Consider the following 18,307-nt stretch of genomic DNA (forward strand, 5'->3'; position numbering starts at 1 on the left):
TATTATTGAGTAGGGACAAAGAATTATCGTGAAACTTAGATCTATATGTATATTAAGGAAAAAAAAAAGAAAAGAAAAAGAAACAGGTATATATATGAAAAAAGGTCAATTTTAAAAGTTATGGAATATGTTGTATTAAACCTCTAGTTGTAATGGTAAGTAGGTTAAAAAAATTAAAAGAATAAGAAGTGTGAGAATGAATTTTTTTTAAAAAGTTGTGTCTATGAAATAAACAGGTTTTAAGGCAAAAAAAAAAAAAAAAAGCACAAGCAGAGGGAGGCTTTCCTCTCTTCACGCAAGTGTTTTGAGATCCTTGCATATTGTAGCATGTATCATTCTTTTTGGTTGCTAAATAGTAGTCACATATATGCTGTCCCACAGTTGGCCATCCACTCACCACTTGGTGTGTGAACATTTGGGTTGTTTTGTTTTCTGATTCCTAAAAACAAAGCAGTGATAACATTATGTACAAGTCTTTGTATAAAAATATGCTTACACAAGTGGAACAGTTGGATCATATGGTAAGTATGCATTTCGTTTTTTGGGTTTTTTTTTTTTTTATTCTTTAGTGTTTTATTTTTTGTTTTGTTTTTCTTTTTAACTTTTTATTATTTTTTTTAATTTATTTTTTATTTTCAGCATAACAGTATTCATTATTTTTGCACCACACCCAGTGCTCCATGCAATCCGTGCCCTCTATAATACCCACCACCTGGTACCCCGACCTCCCACCCCCCCCTTCAGAACCCTCAGATTGTTTTTCAGAGTCCATAGTCTCTCATGGTTCACCTCCCCTTCCAATTTCCCCCAACTCCCTTCTCCTCTCTAACTCTGTATTTCGTTTTTTAAAAAACTGCCAGTTTCCCAAAGTGATGGCACTCTATCTGTCCGGAGTATAACCAAGTTTCAGCTGCTTCACATCCTGGATGATATGTGGTATGATTAATCTGTTCAATTTGCGTTTCCTGATTTCTAACGATGAGATGGTTTCCTTTAAGTTTTTATTTAAATTCCAGTTAGTTAACATACAGTGTAATGTCAGTTTCAGGTGTAGAAACATGCATCACCTCATGCTCATATCAAGTGCACTCCTTCATCCTCATCACCTGTTTTCCTCATCCCCCATCCCCTACCCCCAACCCCGGTGATGACCATCAGTGTGTCCTTTGGAGTTAAATGTCTGTTTCTTGGCTTGTCTCTCTCTCTTCTCTCTCTTTTTCCTCTTTGCTTGTTTTGTTTCTTAAATTCCACATAGGAGTGAAGTCATGTGGTATTTGTCCTTCTCTGACTGACTTGTTTCACCTAGCATTATGCCCCCTAGATCCATCTATGTTGTTGTGAATGGCAGATTTCATTCTTTTTTTTATGGCTGAGTAGTATTCAATTGCATATATATATACCACCTCTTTTTTGTCCATTCATCAACCAGTAGACACTTGGGCTCTTTCCATCATTTGATTATTAACAATGGGGTTTTGACTGAAATTGTTTTGAATGTATAGATCAATTTAGGGATATTTGAAATGTTTTTAAAAAGATTTTTTATTCATTTGAGAGAGAGAGAGAGAAAGCACAAGCAGGAGGGAGGGTTAGAGGGAGAGAGAAAAGCAGACTCCATGCTGAGCAGGAAGCCCAATGTGGGGCTCAATCCCCAGATGATGGGATCATGACCTGATCCTAATGCAGATGCTTAACTGACTGAGCCACCCCAGGTGCCCTGAAATTTGAAATTTTAATAATAGTAATAAATCTGTGAATCATGAACACAGTATATTTCCCAATTTCTCCAGGAAATGTTTTGTAATTTCCATTACATGATACTTTCACTCTTTCTTCAAACCCACATATGAGTATTTTATATTTGGTTTCATATTGATCTTTTAGGCTGCTACCTTGGTAAAATCACCCATTAGCTCTAGGAAACCTTGGTAGATTCCCTCGGATTTGCTACACAGATGATCATGTCATCTGTGAATAAAGATATTTTTACCTATTTCTCTTCCATTTGAATGTGTTTGTTTTTCTGTCTTTATTGCTATCCTGAACTTCCAGTAAAATACTGAATAGAAATAATAGGGGACATCTTTTTCTTGTTCTCAATCTTAGGGGTAAAGCATCTAATCTTTCATCATATAGTGTCATGTTATCTGTAGGTTTTCAATACGTATCCTTCATTATTTTGAACAAATTCCCTCGTATTCCTACTTGGTGAGTTTTTTTTGTTTGTTTGTTTTTTTCAGGAATGAATACTGGGTTTTTTAAAAATCTTCTATAGAAACGATCACATGATTTTTCTTTTCTAGTTTTTTTTTGTACAATGAATTATATTAATGGATTTTTCAAATGTTAAACAAATATCGCATTTCCTGTGTAAATTCTAATGGTCATGAAGTATATTGATAGATTTATTATTGATGGATTCAATTAGCAAAATACTCTTTAGAACTTTGCATTCTCATTCATGAGGAATACTGATTTGCAGCTTTCTTATACTGTCCTTGGTTGATTTTGTGTCAGGGTAATGCTGGCTTCACAAAATGAGTAGGAATTAGTCCCTTCTTTCTATATGAGTTTTGTAATACTGGTATTGTTTCTTCCATTATTATGTTTGGTAGAATTCATCAGTGAAGCTACCTGGGAAGGGAGCTCTTTATAATAGGAAAGCTCTTTGTATAGTATAGCTCTTTGTTTTCTTAATTGTTGCTTGGTGTAGAGTCTACCTCTTTAACATATCCCTGTTGACCTATAAGTGGTATTATGCCACCATATGGGCACCACACAAGCCTTGTGGTAATGCACTTGCACTGCTCCTAACTTTTTCCTGTGGTAACCATACATCTTACTTTACCAATATGATAAGCCCCACGTCACAGATCACAATGCCATTATCTTTATTCAGTCTGCTCTCCTCTAAAGGAATTTTTAAAAGAACAAAAACATCTGATGTATTTACACATGTAATTCTCATTCCCATTGCTCTTTCTTCATTGTGTGCACCCACTTCTCTACTATCATTTTTCTCCTCTCTAAAAGACTTCCTAGACTTCTTGCAGTATAGGTATGTTGGTGGTGAATATTTTTTGCCTTTGTGTGTTTCAGAGAAACCTGATTGTACTTTCATTTTTTATAAGATTTTATTTATTTATTTGAGAGAGAGAGCAAGGGAGAGAGAGAAAAAGAGAGAGAGAATGCAGAAGGAGAGTGAGAGGGAGAAGCAGACTCTCCACTGAGCAGGGATCCCAACATGGAGCTCCATTCCAGGACCTTGGGATCGTGATCAGAGTTGAAGGCAGGCTCTTAACCAACTGAGCCACCCAGATGTCCTTGTGCTTTCATTTTTTAAAGAAATTTAACTGGAGGGGCACCTGGGTGGCTCAGTGGGTTAATCCTCTGCCTTGGGCTCAGGTCATGATCTCAGGGTCCTGGAATCGAGCCCTGCATCGGGCTCTCTGCTTCATGGGGAGCCTGCTTCCTCCTCTCTCTCTCTGCCTGCCTATAATCTTTCTCTCTGTGTCAAATAAATAAATAAATTTCTTTTTAAAAAGAAATTTTACTGGATATATATATTCTGTGTGTATATGTATGTATATATCTTAGCACCTTAAAAATATCACATTGTTGTTTTCTCACTTATATTGTTTGTATCAAGATGTCTGCTGTCATCCTGATCTTTGTTTTTCTGATGTAATGTCTTTTTTTTTTTAAGATTTTATTTATATATTTGACAGGGAGAGAGAGAGCACAAGTGGCAGAGCAGCAGGCAGAGGGAGGGGAAGAAGCAGATTTCCTGATGAGCACAGAGCCCGAATGAGGCTTGATCCCGGGACCCTGAGATTATGATCTGAGCTAAAGGCAGATGCTTATCCAACTGAACTACGCAGATGCCCTCTGATGTAATGTCTTTGTAATCTACATTTCTAAAAAACTTTTCTCTGTGTTGGATTGTGTGATTATGATATGCCTTTGCATAGTTTTGTTCACATTTGTTTTGTTTTGGAGTCACTGAATTTTTTAAGTTGGTGAGCTTATTTGGAAAATAATTGCTTCTTATTTGAGGAAAAAATTGCTTATTATTTCTTCAACATTTTCACTTGAAAATTCTTTGTGGTGAGCCGAATGATGGTACCCAAAGACATCCAGGCCCTAACACTGGAATTTGCGAATATCAACTTATATGGCAAAAGAGACTTCGCAGAAGAATTAGTTTAAGGATGCTGAAATGGGGACATGATCTGGGTTCATCTGGGTGAATCCTGAACACCGTCACTAATGTTTTCTCAAGAGGGAAGCAGAGGCACATAAAACAAAGAAAAAGGTGTCATCATGACCATTGATCACCCTGCTGCTGGCTGTGAAGAGCAAGGGAAGGGCCGTCCACTGGAAAGTGCAGGGTGCGGGTGCAGAAGGTGGAAAAGATGAGGAAAGGAGAGCACACCCCTGCCAACACCTTGATTTTGGCCCAGTGAAACTGATTTTTTATTTCTGACCTCTAGAAGTGAGTTTTGGTGGGAGACCTGGCTGGCTAAGTGGGTAGAGGATGCAACTCTTGATCTCAGGGTCTTGAGTTCAAGTCCCACATGGGGTACAGAGCCCATTTTTCAAAAAATAAAAATGATGGGTTAGATCAATTCAGAGACTCTGCCAAGGGCAACAGAAGTGAGATTTTGGTAACTTATTAAGGAAGCCTTATGAAAAACATACATTTGCTGCTCTTTCTGCATTTCATTTGGGATCATTTCTGGAGTTAAGCCTTCAGTTTCATTAGTACTTTCTTCTGCAATATGTAATCTGTTGCTTATCTTATCCAGGGATTTTTCATCTCAGACACTGTATTTTTGTCTCTAGAAGTTCAATTTAGGTATTTTTCATCTACTTCATATCTCCACTTAATTTTTGGAAATATGGGTTACCGTTATAGTAACTTTTAATTCCTTTATCTGCTAATTCTAAAATCTGTGTCCATCTGGGTTAGTTTTGATTTATCAGTTTATCTCCTCAATAAGGGTACAATTCTCCTGCTTCTTTGCATGCAGGGTTATTTATCTTAACATGCCATGCCAGACATTCTGAATTTTACATTGTTGGACACTGGATATTTTTATATTCCTATAAATGTAACAGCAGTCCAACTGGTCTGAGGGTGTCCTTGCTTCAAGTTCATACCCTGCTTGGTTGCTGACCCATATCCCTTGTTAGCAGAACTAACCTACTTTCCTTGATATTTTAAAGACCACTACTTTGAGGAGTGAAGAACCAGACTTTCCAGAAGATACGGCCAGACCACTTTCAAAAACAGCTGCCAGGGATGTCAGCAAGTCTGTTCAGGGTTATGTCAACATACAACTAGCTTCCTGGGTACCTGCTTCTCCTGCACATGCCCTCCCATTTCCCATTCCTTCCCCTTTAATAGCCACTGGCTTAACATGGACAGGAACACAGTCTTTGGGATGTTATACCACCCTTTTCCCATGTTGCTGGCTCCCTGAATAAAGCAAACTTTCCATTTCCACCATCACTTGTCTCTGAAGTATGATTTTCAAGTGGTGAGACATCCAAACCAGAGTTCAGAATTGACTCATTGTCCAGTAACATAAATATTCTTGATCTTTGTTCTGTGAAACAGTTGTTACTTGGAATTGTTTTGTTACTCCTGGATCTTGCTTTTAAGACTTGGTCATTGCGGGGTGCCTGGGTGGCTCAGTGGGTTAAAGCCTCTGCCTTCGGCTCAGGTCATGATCTCAGTGTCCTGGGATCGGGCCCCGTGTTGGGCTCTCTGCTCTGTGGGGAGCCTGCTTCCTCCTCTCTCTCTCTCTCTCTCTCTCTGCCTGCCTCTCTGCCTACTTGTGATCTCTGTCTGTCAAATAAATAAATAAAATATTAAAAAAAAAACTTGTTCATTGCAACCAGAGCAATGATCAGGATAATAATCTAATAATCCCCTGTACTGCACAAGCCCCTTCTGTGCACATGTATCAGTGCCCCATGAAGCTTGAGAGCTTCAGATCCATGTGCAGGAGCTGAAACTACTCCCACCCCTGTGTGGGTTCCAACCCCTACTACCTCTAATCCTTTTGCTGCAAATCCTCCTCCACCATATCTGATACTTATTTCTTGAGTATTTTATGGTTTTCCTATGACCCAACAAGGAATGTCCCTTTTTTTCTCTGCATGATAAACTACTGTCAACCCTTCAAGTCATCTAAAACTGTACTTTCTCTGTGATGACTGCCATATCCACAATGGATGAGCTCTGTGCAAACATTCCTTAAAACCGTGTTCTCCCTTGATGCACAGCACTTCTTATGTTTTGTGTGTCCGTATTTAAAGCAACTGACTATCCAATACATAGCAAACATCCTGAGGTCAAGGATCACACATCACTCAACTTTGGATCTGTAATCCCTAGGACAGAATTTCCACATTCTTATCGTTCATAGACTATTTGTGTTATCATCACGTCCACCCTTAGTCCTTCCCTCACACCCCACAAATACAGATGTGCTATGCAATACCACCACTTATGGACTCTACACCCCGAATGCCTCAACCCAGAGCTCTTACTGGGGATTCTTCTTGGGCTTATTCTATTTGATCCACTACATATTTCTTCCCCACCCGCTCATATACAATAGGGTTTTACTTTCCATTCTGTTAGAGTTACCTTCTCTATTTCTTCCAAGATGAAATAAACACAATGTCTCATAAATGTTTCTTTTCTAAGAAGTGACTCTTCAACAGTCTCAAAGCCATTATTCCTCATGTTGATGCACATGCACTTTAAAACCTGCCATATGGAGACACCATTATTTGTATTGAGAAAGCCACATAAGGGGCACCTGGGTGGCTCAGTGGGTTAAGCTTCTGCCTTCCACCCACGTCATGATCTCGGGGTCCTGGGATTGAGCCCTGCATCAGGCTCTCTGCTCCACAGGGAGCCTGCTTCCCCCATTTCTCTCTCCATGTTGCTCTGCCTACTTGTGATCTCTCTCCCTCTGTCAAATAAAAACAAAACAAAACAAAACAAGAGAAAGCCACATAAAATATTATAATGCATTAGAACTGCAGCCCAGAAGGAAAGGACTGTGGTTTCTTTCAAAGATTTATAGGTGAGATATTAGGGAAGAACAGATTCCTATGCATCCCTCAAAGAGTTTTAGATAAAAGCAGCCTACTGTGCCCATATCGGAGACTTGGGAAGATAAAGGTAGGTCTTTGAAAGAAAGTGGATCATACTACATATTAATCAGAAAAATCACACTTTGGGAGACAAAGAATTATACTAAGAAAGAAAAAAAAAAGCAGTGAAAAAGATGGAATTATCTTCTGTTCCTTTTAAAGACAGTGCTCATGTCCGTTTACCAGGTAGTTGCTTTTGAAAAGCAAGTGAAATATCACAGTCTCAAAAATATATTTTCCACTCCAAAATTTACCTAAAGCTCAAAACTGTCTTCAGTTTTCCCATCTTAGTGGTGTTCTTAAGAACTCTGATGAGTGGGCATCTCAGGGACATAACAGTCCCGCCTTTTCAAATACACTTTTCTTTCTCAATATAATTTTTAAAGCAGATTTTAAAGCAGATGATATACTTGCTGCAGTTGAATTTGGAACTAAGCCTCCCATTTAAATTCAAAAAAGGCAGATTCTGGGAATCAGTTAACAATTTTATTCTCCCTAGCTATTAAATTATGCACAAAGTATGGATGTGGTTAAGCCTAGGGGGAAAAGGCAGAAGTCAAGACTTCACAAGATATGTGCTTTGCTTTGTTTAGGTAATACAGTTGGCTCTTGAACAACATGGGTGGGAACTGGGCAGGTCCACTTAGAAGAAGTTTTTTTCTATAAATACTGCACAGTTCTGTAAATGCATTTTCTCTTCCTTAGGATTTTTCTCAGCATTTTCTTTTCTCTAGCTTACTTTATTGTAAGAATAAGAATGTAATACACAAGAGTAGGCTATTAGTAGTTAAGTTTCAGGAGAGTTAAAAGTTATACATGAAATTTTGACTGTGGGGCACGGTAGATTTGCACCCCTATCTCCCACATGGGTCCGTGCTCTACTGTAAGAGCACGTGGCCAGCACCTGTCCTCCACATCTTAATTTTTAACATTAACTCCATCTCTGAATCCCCTTTCCAAATACCAGTACACTTGTTTCCTGCGTCCCCGGCCTCTTTGATAATTCAGTGCTGTGCCCTCCCTTCATGGAAGGATGCTATTTCAGACAGGGCTCTAACAAAGGTCACACTAAAATTGAAATTAAATCTCAAATCAAGCTGTTTATTTACACTCTGTTCTAACTTTTCAGAAATAATAAAGGCCACTACTCCTGTTCAAACAGCAGGCTTTAATTTCATTTTAATTACCTTCAGAGCCTTTCATTCAAGGCAAATTTCACTCAGTTTACAGATAATTCATTCTCTTGCCGCCTTAATTGATAGCCTAAGTATTTATTTTGCCCAATGGCCAGTTAACTTTCAGAGCTATTTTTAGCTTGCTATTCTGGATTCATTTGAAATCTCCTCAGGGGTTGAGAAGACCATTTCTACTGTGTAATGTGCACATTCAATCATCTCTTCTATTCAGCTCCATCTCCTACAGTGTTTTGTTTTTCTTTCTCCTTTCCTCCACCCTGTTCCACATACTTAATAAATTTGTAATAAAACTTTGTGTTCATTTTTTTTTAACAAAGGGAGAGATGTTCATTATGTGAGGGTGATCCTAAAACTAACCTTCTGGGAAGCCTCCCTTTTTTAGGGATTGTTTTAACAGTTAGAAGGAAAGCTAAAATCATTGCAAATAACCCAATGCTAAAAGGCAAACATTATGCCAAAATCTATAGAGAAATAAAACTTCATCAACTTTACAAGTTTAAACCACATTTTTTTTTCCATTAGAAGCCTTGAACATATTTCTAAATTGTTCTCTATATGGGAAATAATTTTATAATCCTTTCAAGATGATTATTTAAAAATGCTTATTAATACAGCTATTAATTTTTCCCTTTGTGTCATTAAATAAAAACTGTGTGCCTGTGTGCATGTACACATGTATGTGCATGTGTGTGTGCATGCACTCGTACGTGTGTGGGGTGTACACTCGTGTGTGTGTGTGTGTGTGTGTGTGATGAATTGGGACTTACAGTTGCTTGCGAACTTCATGTATCTGTCCTACAGCAGGTGTGTAATAAACATTTACTGTTGCTGCTTCTCCACTTTGCTCTCCAATTTCCCAGTCATCTCCCAGTTATCAGGGCAGCTACACATCCCTCAATACCTTTCAGGTAGCAGTAATAATGACACATGTTTACATAGGACATATTTTGCATCAAATGTCCCCCTACATGACATATACATTTCATTTAAGCCTCACAACCCCCATCTGAAACAGATACTAAAATTATCTCTATCTTACAGATGAGAAATAAGAAGACACAGAGAGGCCATGTAGCTTACCCAAAGTCATGCACCCAGCAAATGGGTAGGACTTGAATCCTGGATCCGGACCTCTGAGCCTGCTTGGTCTTCATAATTACATAATCCAGGCCCTGTCACCAGCTTATTCTCTTTTACTATGATAAATAGTTTTCAATTTTGCTTCTTTGCACATTTAAAAAAAATTCCTTGACAATTCAAATCCCAATCCTCTGAAAAGATTTCCTCAATCAAATAAATGTATAAAGTACAAAGCATAATTTTATAATGATGTCTCTCTCCCTGAGTTTAATATATAATCTCTTTCATTTCCTTTCAAATTAAAACTTAATGCAATTGTAAATTAGCAAGGAATTTTCTTCAAAATTAGATTATTTTTAATTGTGAATATTGTAATATAAAAATATCATGTAATATGTTGTGTGGCTACAGCTTTTTTCTGACATTTGTCTGTTTTCAAAAACCATTGGAAAGGATTTTTTTTTTTTAATCATATTCCCTCTTAACTAATCTTTTGAAAAAATCATGAGCTCTTGGGGCACGTGGGTGGCTCAGTGCGTTAAGCCTCTGCCTTCGGCTCAGGTCATGATCTCAGGGTCCTGGGATTGAGCCCCAGAGCATCGGGACTCAATCGGGCTGAGCAGAGAGCCTGCTTCCCCCACCTCTCTCTCCCTGCCTCTCTATCTACTTGTGATCCCTCTGTCAAATAAATAAATAAAATCTTTAAAAAAAATAATAAACTCTCACAGTCTTTCTGCCAAAAACTAATGCTTAAGTTCTTAAGATCCTGAGAAAACATTACAGGAGAACTTTCCCAGGTCAATGGTGTCTTTTTGGCTTGAACTTTATTTTCTAAAGCACATATTAAAAAGACTTTCAGAACTTTTAAAGTCAAATGCTATTAATTTTAAAAATATATGCCTTTGAACATAATTCCTTTGGCCTTGAGGAACAAGTGTTAAGTAGCAGACGATAACCCTTCTGTCCATTAGCAGCAGCTACTTGTTACATTATCTTCCCCTTATGTCAGCTCCACCTCAAGGCTAACAGCAGGGATTTCTGCCCACAGCGGTCACACCATAATGTAATTTCTTTTATCCTTACAGTTTCCTTCACTTCCATGCTGTGGACCCAACTCGTGATTTTTTTAAGCATCATACTGTACTTTGCTCCTCAGCCCATGTGTGCATCTGAAAGAGCAGTGCAGCTTTTCTGTTTATAGAAGAATGTCACATCAGAGGATCTGAGGGCTAAACAATGTATGTTCTTTATTTAAACTGTGTAAACACAATCCGCATGTAGGATGGCAGGGAAGTCAGCTACCTGCATCCCCTAGGTCACTCTCCAGATCAAGTGTCGGGGCAGATGATGTCAACATGAGCTTCCTCAATAGGGGAACTTCTCAACAGATGACAAGCTTTCCATTAATACTTTCTTTATCTGCTCTTTTCTTTCTTACTTCCTGTATCTTCTTTTGATCTTTGTATTTTTTTTCTCTTTCTTGATTAGGAATTCATTAGGATTTTATTTCAGCAAACACCATAAGACCAAATAAAAAACTTGGAGTATCTTATATGTTTTAGGAAGGAGATAAATGTAAGAAAAGACATTTATATCTTTCATGCCCAGCCTGAATATACCTCATTTCTAATCAACATTTATTTTGCATTTTAAAATATTTTATTTATTTATTTGAGAGAGAGAAAACTCCACATGCGAGCATGAGTAGGGTAAAGAAGCAGAGGGGAGGGGCAGGTAGAAGCGGACTCCGCACTGAGCAGGGAGCCCCGAGTGGGGCTTGATTCCAGGACCTTGAGATCATGATCTGAGCTGAAGGCAGATGCTTCACTGATTGAGCCATCCAGGTGCTCCTAATCATATTATTTCTAAAGGCTGGAGAGTTTAAGAAACACAAATCATCTACATCAGTGTGTGTGTGGAAGGTATTGTATGCAGATTAAAGAGAGCCAAGAGGACATCTGAAAAGACTATCTAAACAAAAAAACCAGCTTTGTTTATCTCCTTGACAAAGTAAATAAATGATATGTATAACCTCATAATGAAGTTATACATAATATGAACAAAGTCCCACACAGGTCTTTCTGAAGAGCATTTCTTAATATCTTAAATGCTGTACTGAAAATTAAAATGATGAATCATCTTATGACAGGAGACAATGTGAAATGGGAATTTTCATGTTCTGATAATGAATTGGTCATTGTTCTGCTTCTCAACCAGAGGCTTAAAATGACACTACTGTTCAGCCATCAAATAGGCCAAAGTCGTGGTTTAAACCTTTTCCTTGGTCAAAGGTAATGAATTTGTTCCCCGTTCTCCATGACCACAGTCCCAGTCCAGATAAGATGACAGGTTTGCCATAACTCTAAATTTGACTTGTGTTTATATGGAAGTCATCTTCCATCCCAGAGAGAAATATACCACAGAACTCACTAGAAGTGACTTTCTTCACAGCAATGTTTCACAAGCCCCTCTGTACCCTACAGCTGCAGTGTCTCCCGAGACTTTCCATGTCCATGTGCAAACAGTGTAAGTAGGAATTGCAATAACTTCTTCTTTTCCTAATTACTTCCCAGGTCCAAAACAGATCCCTTCCTTCATTCCTGTTTTTCTGACTTATTTTCTTCCCATTTTACTTCCCTCCCACTTCCCCCTCTGCCTTTCATTCCTCCTTCACGTTTCCTTCCGTTCTTGGCTCTCCCTGTGACACTCTTGGGGGACGATATTAACTTAATAATTATTACATCCTAAAACTGTTCAGACACAGCTGTGGGGCATTCTGAAGTGATGCCCATTTGGAAAATTCTGGTTTAGGGTTTTGGTCAGAGCTCCACTCCGCCTTCGCAGACCCACATGGAAGCCCTGAGGAGGGCACCGCCCAGCTCCAACCAGCTCTCCAGCTCCACTCTATCCATGTGGAGTGGTTTAGGAACCCCCCAAAGACTTTGCTCTTGCTAGTGTGCCCTTGACAGGAAGCAAAGCTTCTCAATGCCCTCAATTTTCCCCTTTTACTTACTTTGAAGGACCAGTTGTTCATGGTACTTGTCCTAATTGTCTTCATAATGTTAAAATCTGTATTTTTGTACATAGAGGGAAATAATGTTCTTAACACTAATTGCTAATAAATACTGTATTAAATTGTCAAGAAGGAGATCTTGTTTAATAAGTGTACATTTAAAATTGGGCAGGGGGGATTGCTTTCCTTAGAGATAGCATTGAATACTGGATGAAACATAGGCTCTTGGAGTAGAAGTTTATAATTTATTGACAGTGAGATCTTCAGCAGATTATTTATCCTATTAAAGCTTCAACTTCCTCATTCAGAAAGTAGAGCTAATAATGCCTACATCACAGAATTATTTGTACAATTAAATTCGACAGTGATTGTGAAGAACTTGGGATAGGCCCCAAACTCTATACCTTTAAGCCACCATTTGAAAATATAATTTCTTCTTTGCTTTCTGTCATTTCCTTGCTTCTTTTCCTTGCCTTAAATATCGTATGCAAAGCACCATATTGGGTTCTATGGTGAGAACACAAAAAATGCTATTACTTCATCCAGTTAGTTTGCAGCCTGCTAAGGAAGGTAAGACAACAGCAAATATGGTTGAATGAAGCAGAATAAATACTCCAAGTGTCACAAGACAATTACAGACAAGGTCCCACTCATTGGAAAGAAAGTTCTACAGAAGCTAACAAGGAAATCGGGAAGTACCATCTCTTTACCATTTCTCTTTAATAGCAGAAATAGTTGACAATTATAAACTGCATGCTAGCAATTTATGAGCCAGCTGGTTAATCAAAGTTCTTAGGTGGAATCTCAGTTTTAGAATATTTTTTGCTCAGCTGGTCTCCTACAAAGTGAAGTATTTCCACTACTTGAGTTTTCTACTATGTTGAATAAACTGCTGTGGACTTCACTGATTCTAATTCAATAATAATAGAATATCTCTTTAAATTTCTTCTTAAAATAACAAGACACAATGTCCTAATTCCTCCTATTAATCTATTTCATGCAAGCTATACTTTCTTTTCCAGTATTATTTGAAACCTAAAATGAATTAAACACTGTTTCTAATTTTTGTGTAGACAGACACTCTTTTTGATTTGTTTAAAACAGTCTTGTGGAATTCATAGCTATCATTCATGATCTACCTACTGTACCATATAGCCTTTCTTTGTATTATTGCCAACTGTCATTTAATTTGGTCAAAATAGTCATGAAGAAAATGGCATTTCCATTAAGCCTCTAAAAATCTATAATGGATAATTCATAGTTCATGAGATTTGGGCTTGGAGACAGTGAAAGTCATGGAACAGTTGTATCAGCCAGAAAGACTGACACCCAGATATTGTTTTGTCTTTTGACAGATGCTCTCAGGCAAGTTCATCTGCCCTTCCAATCTGCACATATTAAGACTTAACTATGAACTGGGCACTGTCCTGAGAAATACATGTTTTCCTGACCTCTCCTGTGCTTAGTTGATGAATCTGTTATGACCACTTTAATAATCCACTAAAATGGGACAACACAAAGCTTCCACCTGAAATGGCAATGCTCCCTGGAATAGCTTTGTGGAAGCTGTAATTGATGTCAAATTTAATACAGAATTATAACTTATGGATACAGTGCGGAGTTAATATCAAACATATTTTTAAAACTTATTTTTGTTTCCTTCTTAATGCAAAATTATTTAAATAACAATAATTTGGAGTCCCATAGCAAGACTGACATGCAAGAACCTAACCTTTTCATTAAAAGTGTTTTGTAATTGGTTTCAAAATGGCAGAATGTCTCCCAATAGTGAATATCATTATCAAAACACTCTGGAAAAATCTGTGATGAAATAACAGTAATAATAATAAAAATAATAATAATTGGGGAAGCTGTTAAAAATGGGGAAAACCTGAGGAGAGAGATAAGGTGTATGTTTTATGTCAGTCCATGAATCTCAGAATAGGTACAGTAAAAAAATGCAATTGTCATGAAACTCTTGGTAACTCACTGCAGGCAGGCAGTCCTTGCTTTCAGAAGCCAATTTATAAAATTCCCAAGTGATGCAATGGTGATTATCCAAACTAAAAAAGAATTAACCTAGGGTCTCTTTACACAGCCAGCTTCCCTAGGGTATTTCAAATAAAGTTTGACTTACACCTGACTTTCCAGAACAAGAGGATAAAATGAAATAAACCTTGAGTTAACTTAGTCTCCACAATTCAATTTTAAAAAAGACTCATGTTTTCAGATACACTGAGGGAGAAGCTCATTCTTGGTCAGTTACTGATGCATTGGCCTTGAAGGGGCTCTCACAGAATACCATCAGTGTTGTATCTACCTCATTTTAGGGGAAAAATAAAACATAATGGGTATCGTGGGTGGGAGTAAGACATGACCTCATCTTTAGTGTTCTATACAAGAGGTGGGTCAAAGTTCTGGAAAAGAGATTACTATTCCCTTTCAACTTGTTATTTCTGAGGAGACTCCCTGGGGAGTTAGTTATGAAGCTTCTGATCTATTCAGAAGAGATTTTTAAAAAGAACAACCATATCAGCTCAACGAGCATTAAAGAGCCAAGTGAATGGCAAAACAGCCTGACCTCATTAAACAGACACCTGTTCAAAGGGGGATCAGTATCTCAGTATTGGAGTCTAGGGCACAGTGTTAGTAATTCTCAAACTATTCATCTGCTATTATGATACCCCTTGTGGTTTAGAGGGCCAGCATACTCTACGACTAGATAATCCTGCCCTCTATAATGTTCTTGGCTGGCAGATAGAGTATGTACAGAATAACATCGGAGGTGGAAATGGTTAGGGGCAAACTTGAGTAAGTGGGGACAGACACAAAGTGGAGAATTAGGATCTTAATCCAGCTACAAAGAGGCATTTTGAGTTTCACTGAAGATATGTAGTCTTCCCTGGAGACAACCACTACATTATCATTTAAATTATCATTTCAAAGGAGCAATGTCTAATGTCATTTGTAACCCGTTGGCATAACGCCTTGCATCACTTTCAGTTTACTCAAAGTGGAATGAAAATGGTGTTAGAAAGGAGCAAATTTTCTTCAAAAATTGAGAAAAATATCTACAGGCCTTGACAGGTTGGGTATTTCCGATAAAAGAATACATGGTTATCTACCATGGAATCAGTCACTAGGAGAAACTTGCAAATTTTGTCCTAGGTCTTTGGGGATCGTGGTGTATTAGAAGATGCAGAAACTCGTAATGAAGTTACTGGACAAATTGAAAGAGACAAAGGATAATCCAGGCTATCTTCTCTGTTCATTACAGTTCTGTTTCCTTGGAAGCTACTAACAAGATAATTGAGAATGTTTTATTTAAAAACTCCTTATCTGTAGTTCTGAACGTGGGTTAGCAATTACAGTCGTCTCAAAGTGACTTAGATCCTCTGTGCCAAATAAGCTTTTCCATTCTTACTGATACGGTTTTCAAACAGCAAAGTTTCTGACATACTGATTTTAGGAAACACAATAATTTCTCAGCATTCTGTCCTTTTGTTAATCAACAAAGTCAGCGTTTGCAGGTTCACAGCTTCCTCATTTCTTTCTACCTCCATTAGACTTGCACAGAATTACCTCCAAGAGGTGATAATGTATTATAATCTCTAACCCCTTCCTCTACCCAGTACCTTCAGTACTTACTGTATACCTACTATAAACTAAATGTATACTATAAACAAGAAAAAAAGAATAAATCAAAAAACCCAAAACAAAACTGGTCCCTGACTTCCAAGAGCATCCCCTCACTTCACATAAAAATGGTAAGTGGATCAGACAGTAGGACACCCTTGAGATGAAACGATTTCTCTAAGTTTCTGTATCTTTTCTTCACCTGACTGATAGAAGTAAATGACAACGTGAGTAATTTGCCAATGTTGCCAAAAGCAAGGATCCTAAAACCAGAAGAGTTGACTTCAAACTGGCTGGTCACAATGAAACAGAAGATACACGGGAGCAGAAAACAGCCTGAGCACCACAGGAAGAGAAGTTGTTCCTCAACCTTCCTGCCATGGAAGAGCATCTCTCTTTACCATAACTTATCTAACTGTTAATCATCATTCATGACTCCCACACAGTCCCAATGTCTCTGCCAAACATTTCCTAACTGCCAGAGGCCATACTGACTCCTCCCTTCCATGAGTCGTTTCTATAGTTGGAAGCAATAAACCAGTGTAAACTCATTGTCCCCTACATGGCTAATTATTATGTTCCTAAGAAATCAGGTTTGGTGATACCTTTCTGGACTGTACAAAAATCTCCTCCTGAATATAATACTGTGTAAGTCATGAGCAATGTGTAAAGTAGATCAGCTGTAATTGCTGTTCACCTTTGTATTGCAAGACACTAGGTGAGGAAAATTCAATATTAGTCTGTTGACTAGATGGATGGGCAGAGAGATGTAATTCATTGCAGTTTGTGATAAGTAACTTTATGCCACTTTTGTCAGATTACATTCTTAAAGGGGCAATAAATTGCAGTTTATGTACTTACAATCATTTCAAAGCCACTGATCCAGATAGAACCCTAGATTCCTGACATTTGAAGGGAAACCTAAATTTCAATCTTTACTCAAGAAGGGTAATGAATGGTCTCTTTGAGAAAATGTAGCTAATGGACATAAATATATGGCATGACTGAGATAAGTCAATCCTTAGAAAAAGAACAGGAAGGAGGTTTTAGGAAGATTTGTACTTTATTCAAAAAATTAACCAATTTAACCTAATCCTTTAGGTTGAGTCAATGGAATATAAGTTAGAGTATCAACAGAATAGGAGAGATTGGGAAAAAAAAAAAAGAATAGGAGAGATTGGGATGGGGATAAGGAGCATTTTTAGTAAGTGGGAAAATGTGAAAGAAAAGTCATAGGTATAATAGGTATAATGTTGAATCTCAGATTTGGCTCTAAATATTAGTTTTCCGACTGCAGGTTAACCATAACAATTGGTAGTATGGGTAATCACCTTTTTTTTAAAGATTTTATTTATTTATTTATTTATTTGAGAGAGAGAGAATAAGCAGAGGAGAGTGACAGAGGGAGACGGAGAAGCAGCTTCCTGCTAAGCAAGGAGACAGATGTGGGGCTCCATCCCAAGACCCTGAGATCACGACCTGAACTGAAGTCAGACCCTTACCCAGCTGAGCCGCCATGTGCCCTGGGCAATCACTTTTAATGGTAGAATTTATCTTTTCCCTTTTTGGTGTCATGGGCACATCACATGTACTTGCTGACTGATGGAGACAATGGTTCTACCTCATTCTCTTGACAACCATTTTGCCCCGAGTTTGTTATGAGCTGCACAGACTTGCTGGACAATAAATGAAAAGGTGTTATGTGGTTCTGTCACCCTCAGGAAAATTTGCCCTGAAGGGTCAGGAAAAAGAAAAGCACACCAATGCCCTTTAGCCTAGGTCAGAATGAGCTAATTCATATCACATTCACCAATTCCACAAGTGAAAGACATTGTACTGAGACATAGTACTGAGTATAGTGTCCAACACTGTGTGAAGAGCCTACCCTTCCTCTCCAGCCTCTGCCACTGCTGCTCTATTCCATCCTTCCCTGCTTCTGTTCCTGGTGGTTTGACTGTTACCTCTTCTAGGAGGCTTGCCAGTAATGTGGTTCTTGGGCTTTGAATTCCAAACGTCTTACAACTGAAACAGTTAGCACCCTCCACAGGTTCCACAGGAGTTGTCTGGAACCTTTGTTTTTGTCTGGAACCTTTGTTTTTGTTAGTTGCAAAACAAACTAACAAACCTGTTTGTTTTTGTTAGTTGCATTTGTGTTCTTCTCTCCAGCCTTCTTAAGAGAAGTGTTTTTATGTCTCATTCACTTTGA

Source organism: Neovison vison, chromosome 2 (genome assembly GCF_020171115.1).
Source record: "Neovison vison isolate M4711 chromosome 2, ASM_NN_V1, whole genome shotgun sequence".
NCBI lineage: Eukaryota > Metazoa > Chordata > Mammalia > Carnivora > Mustelidae > Neogale > Neogale vison.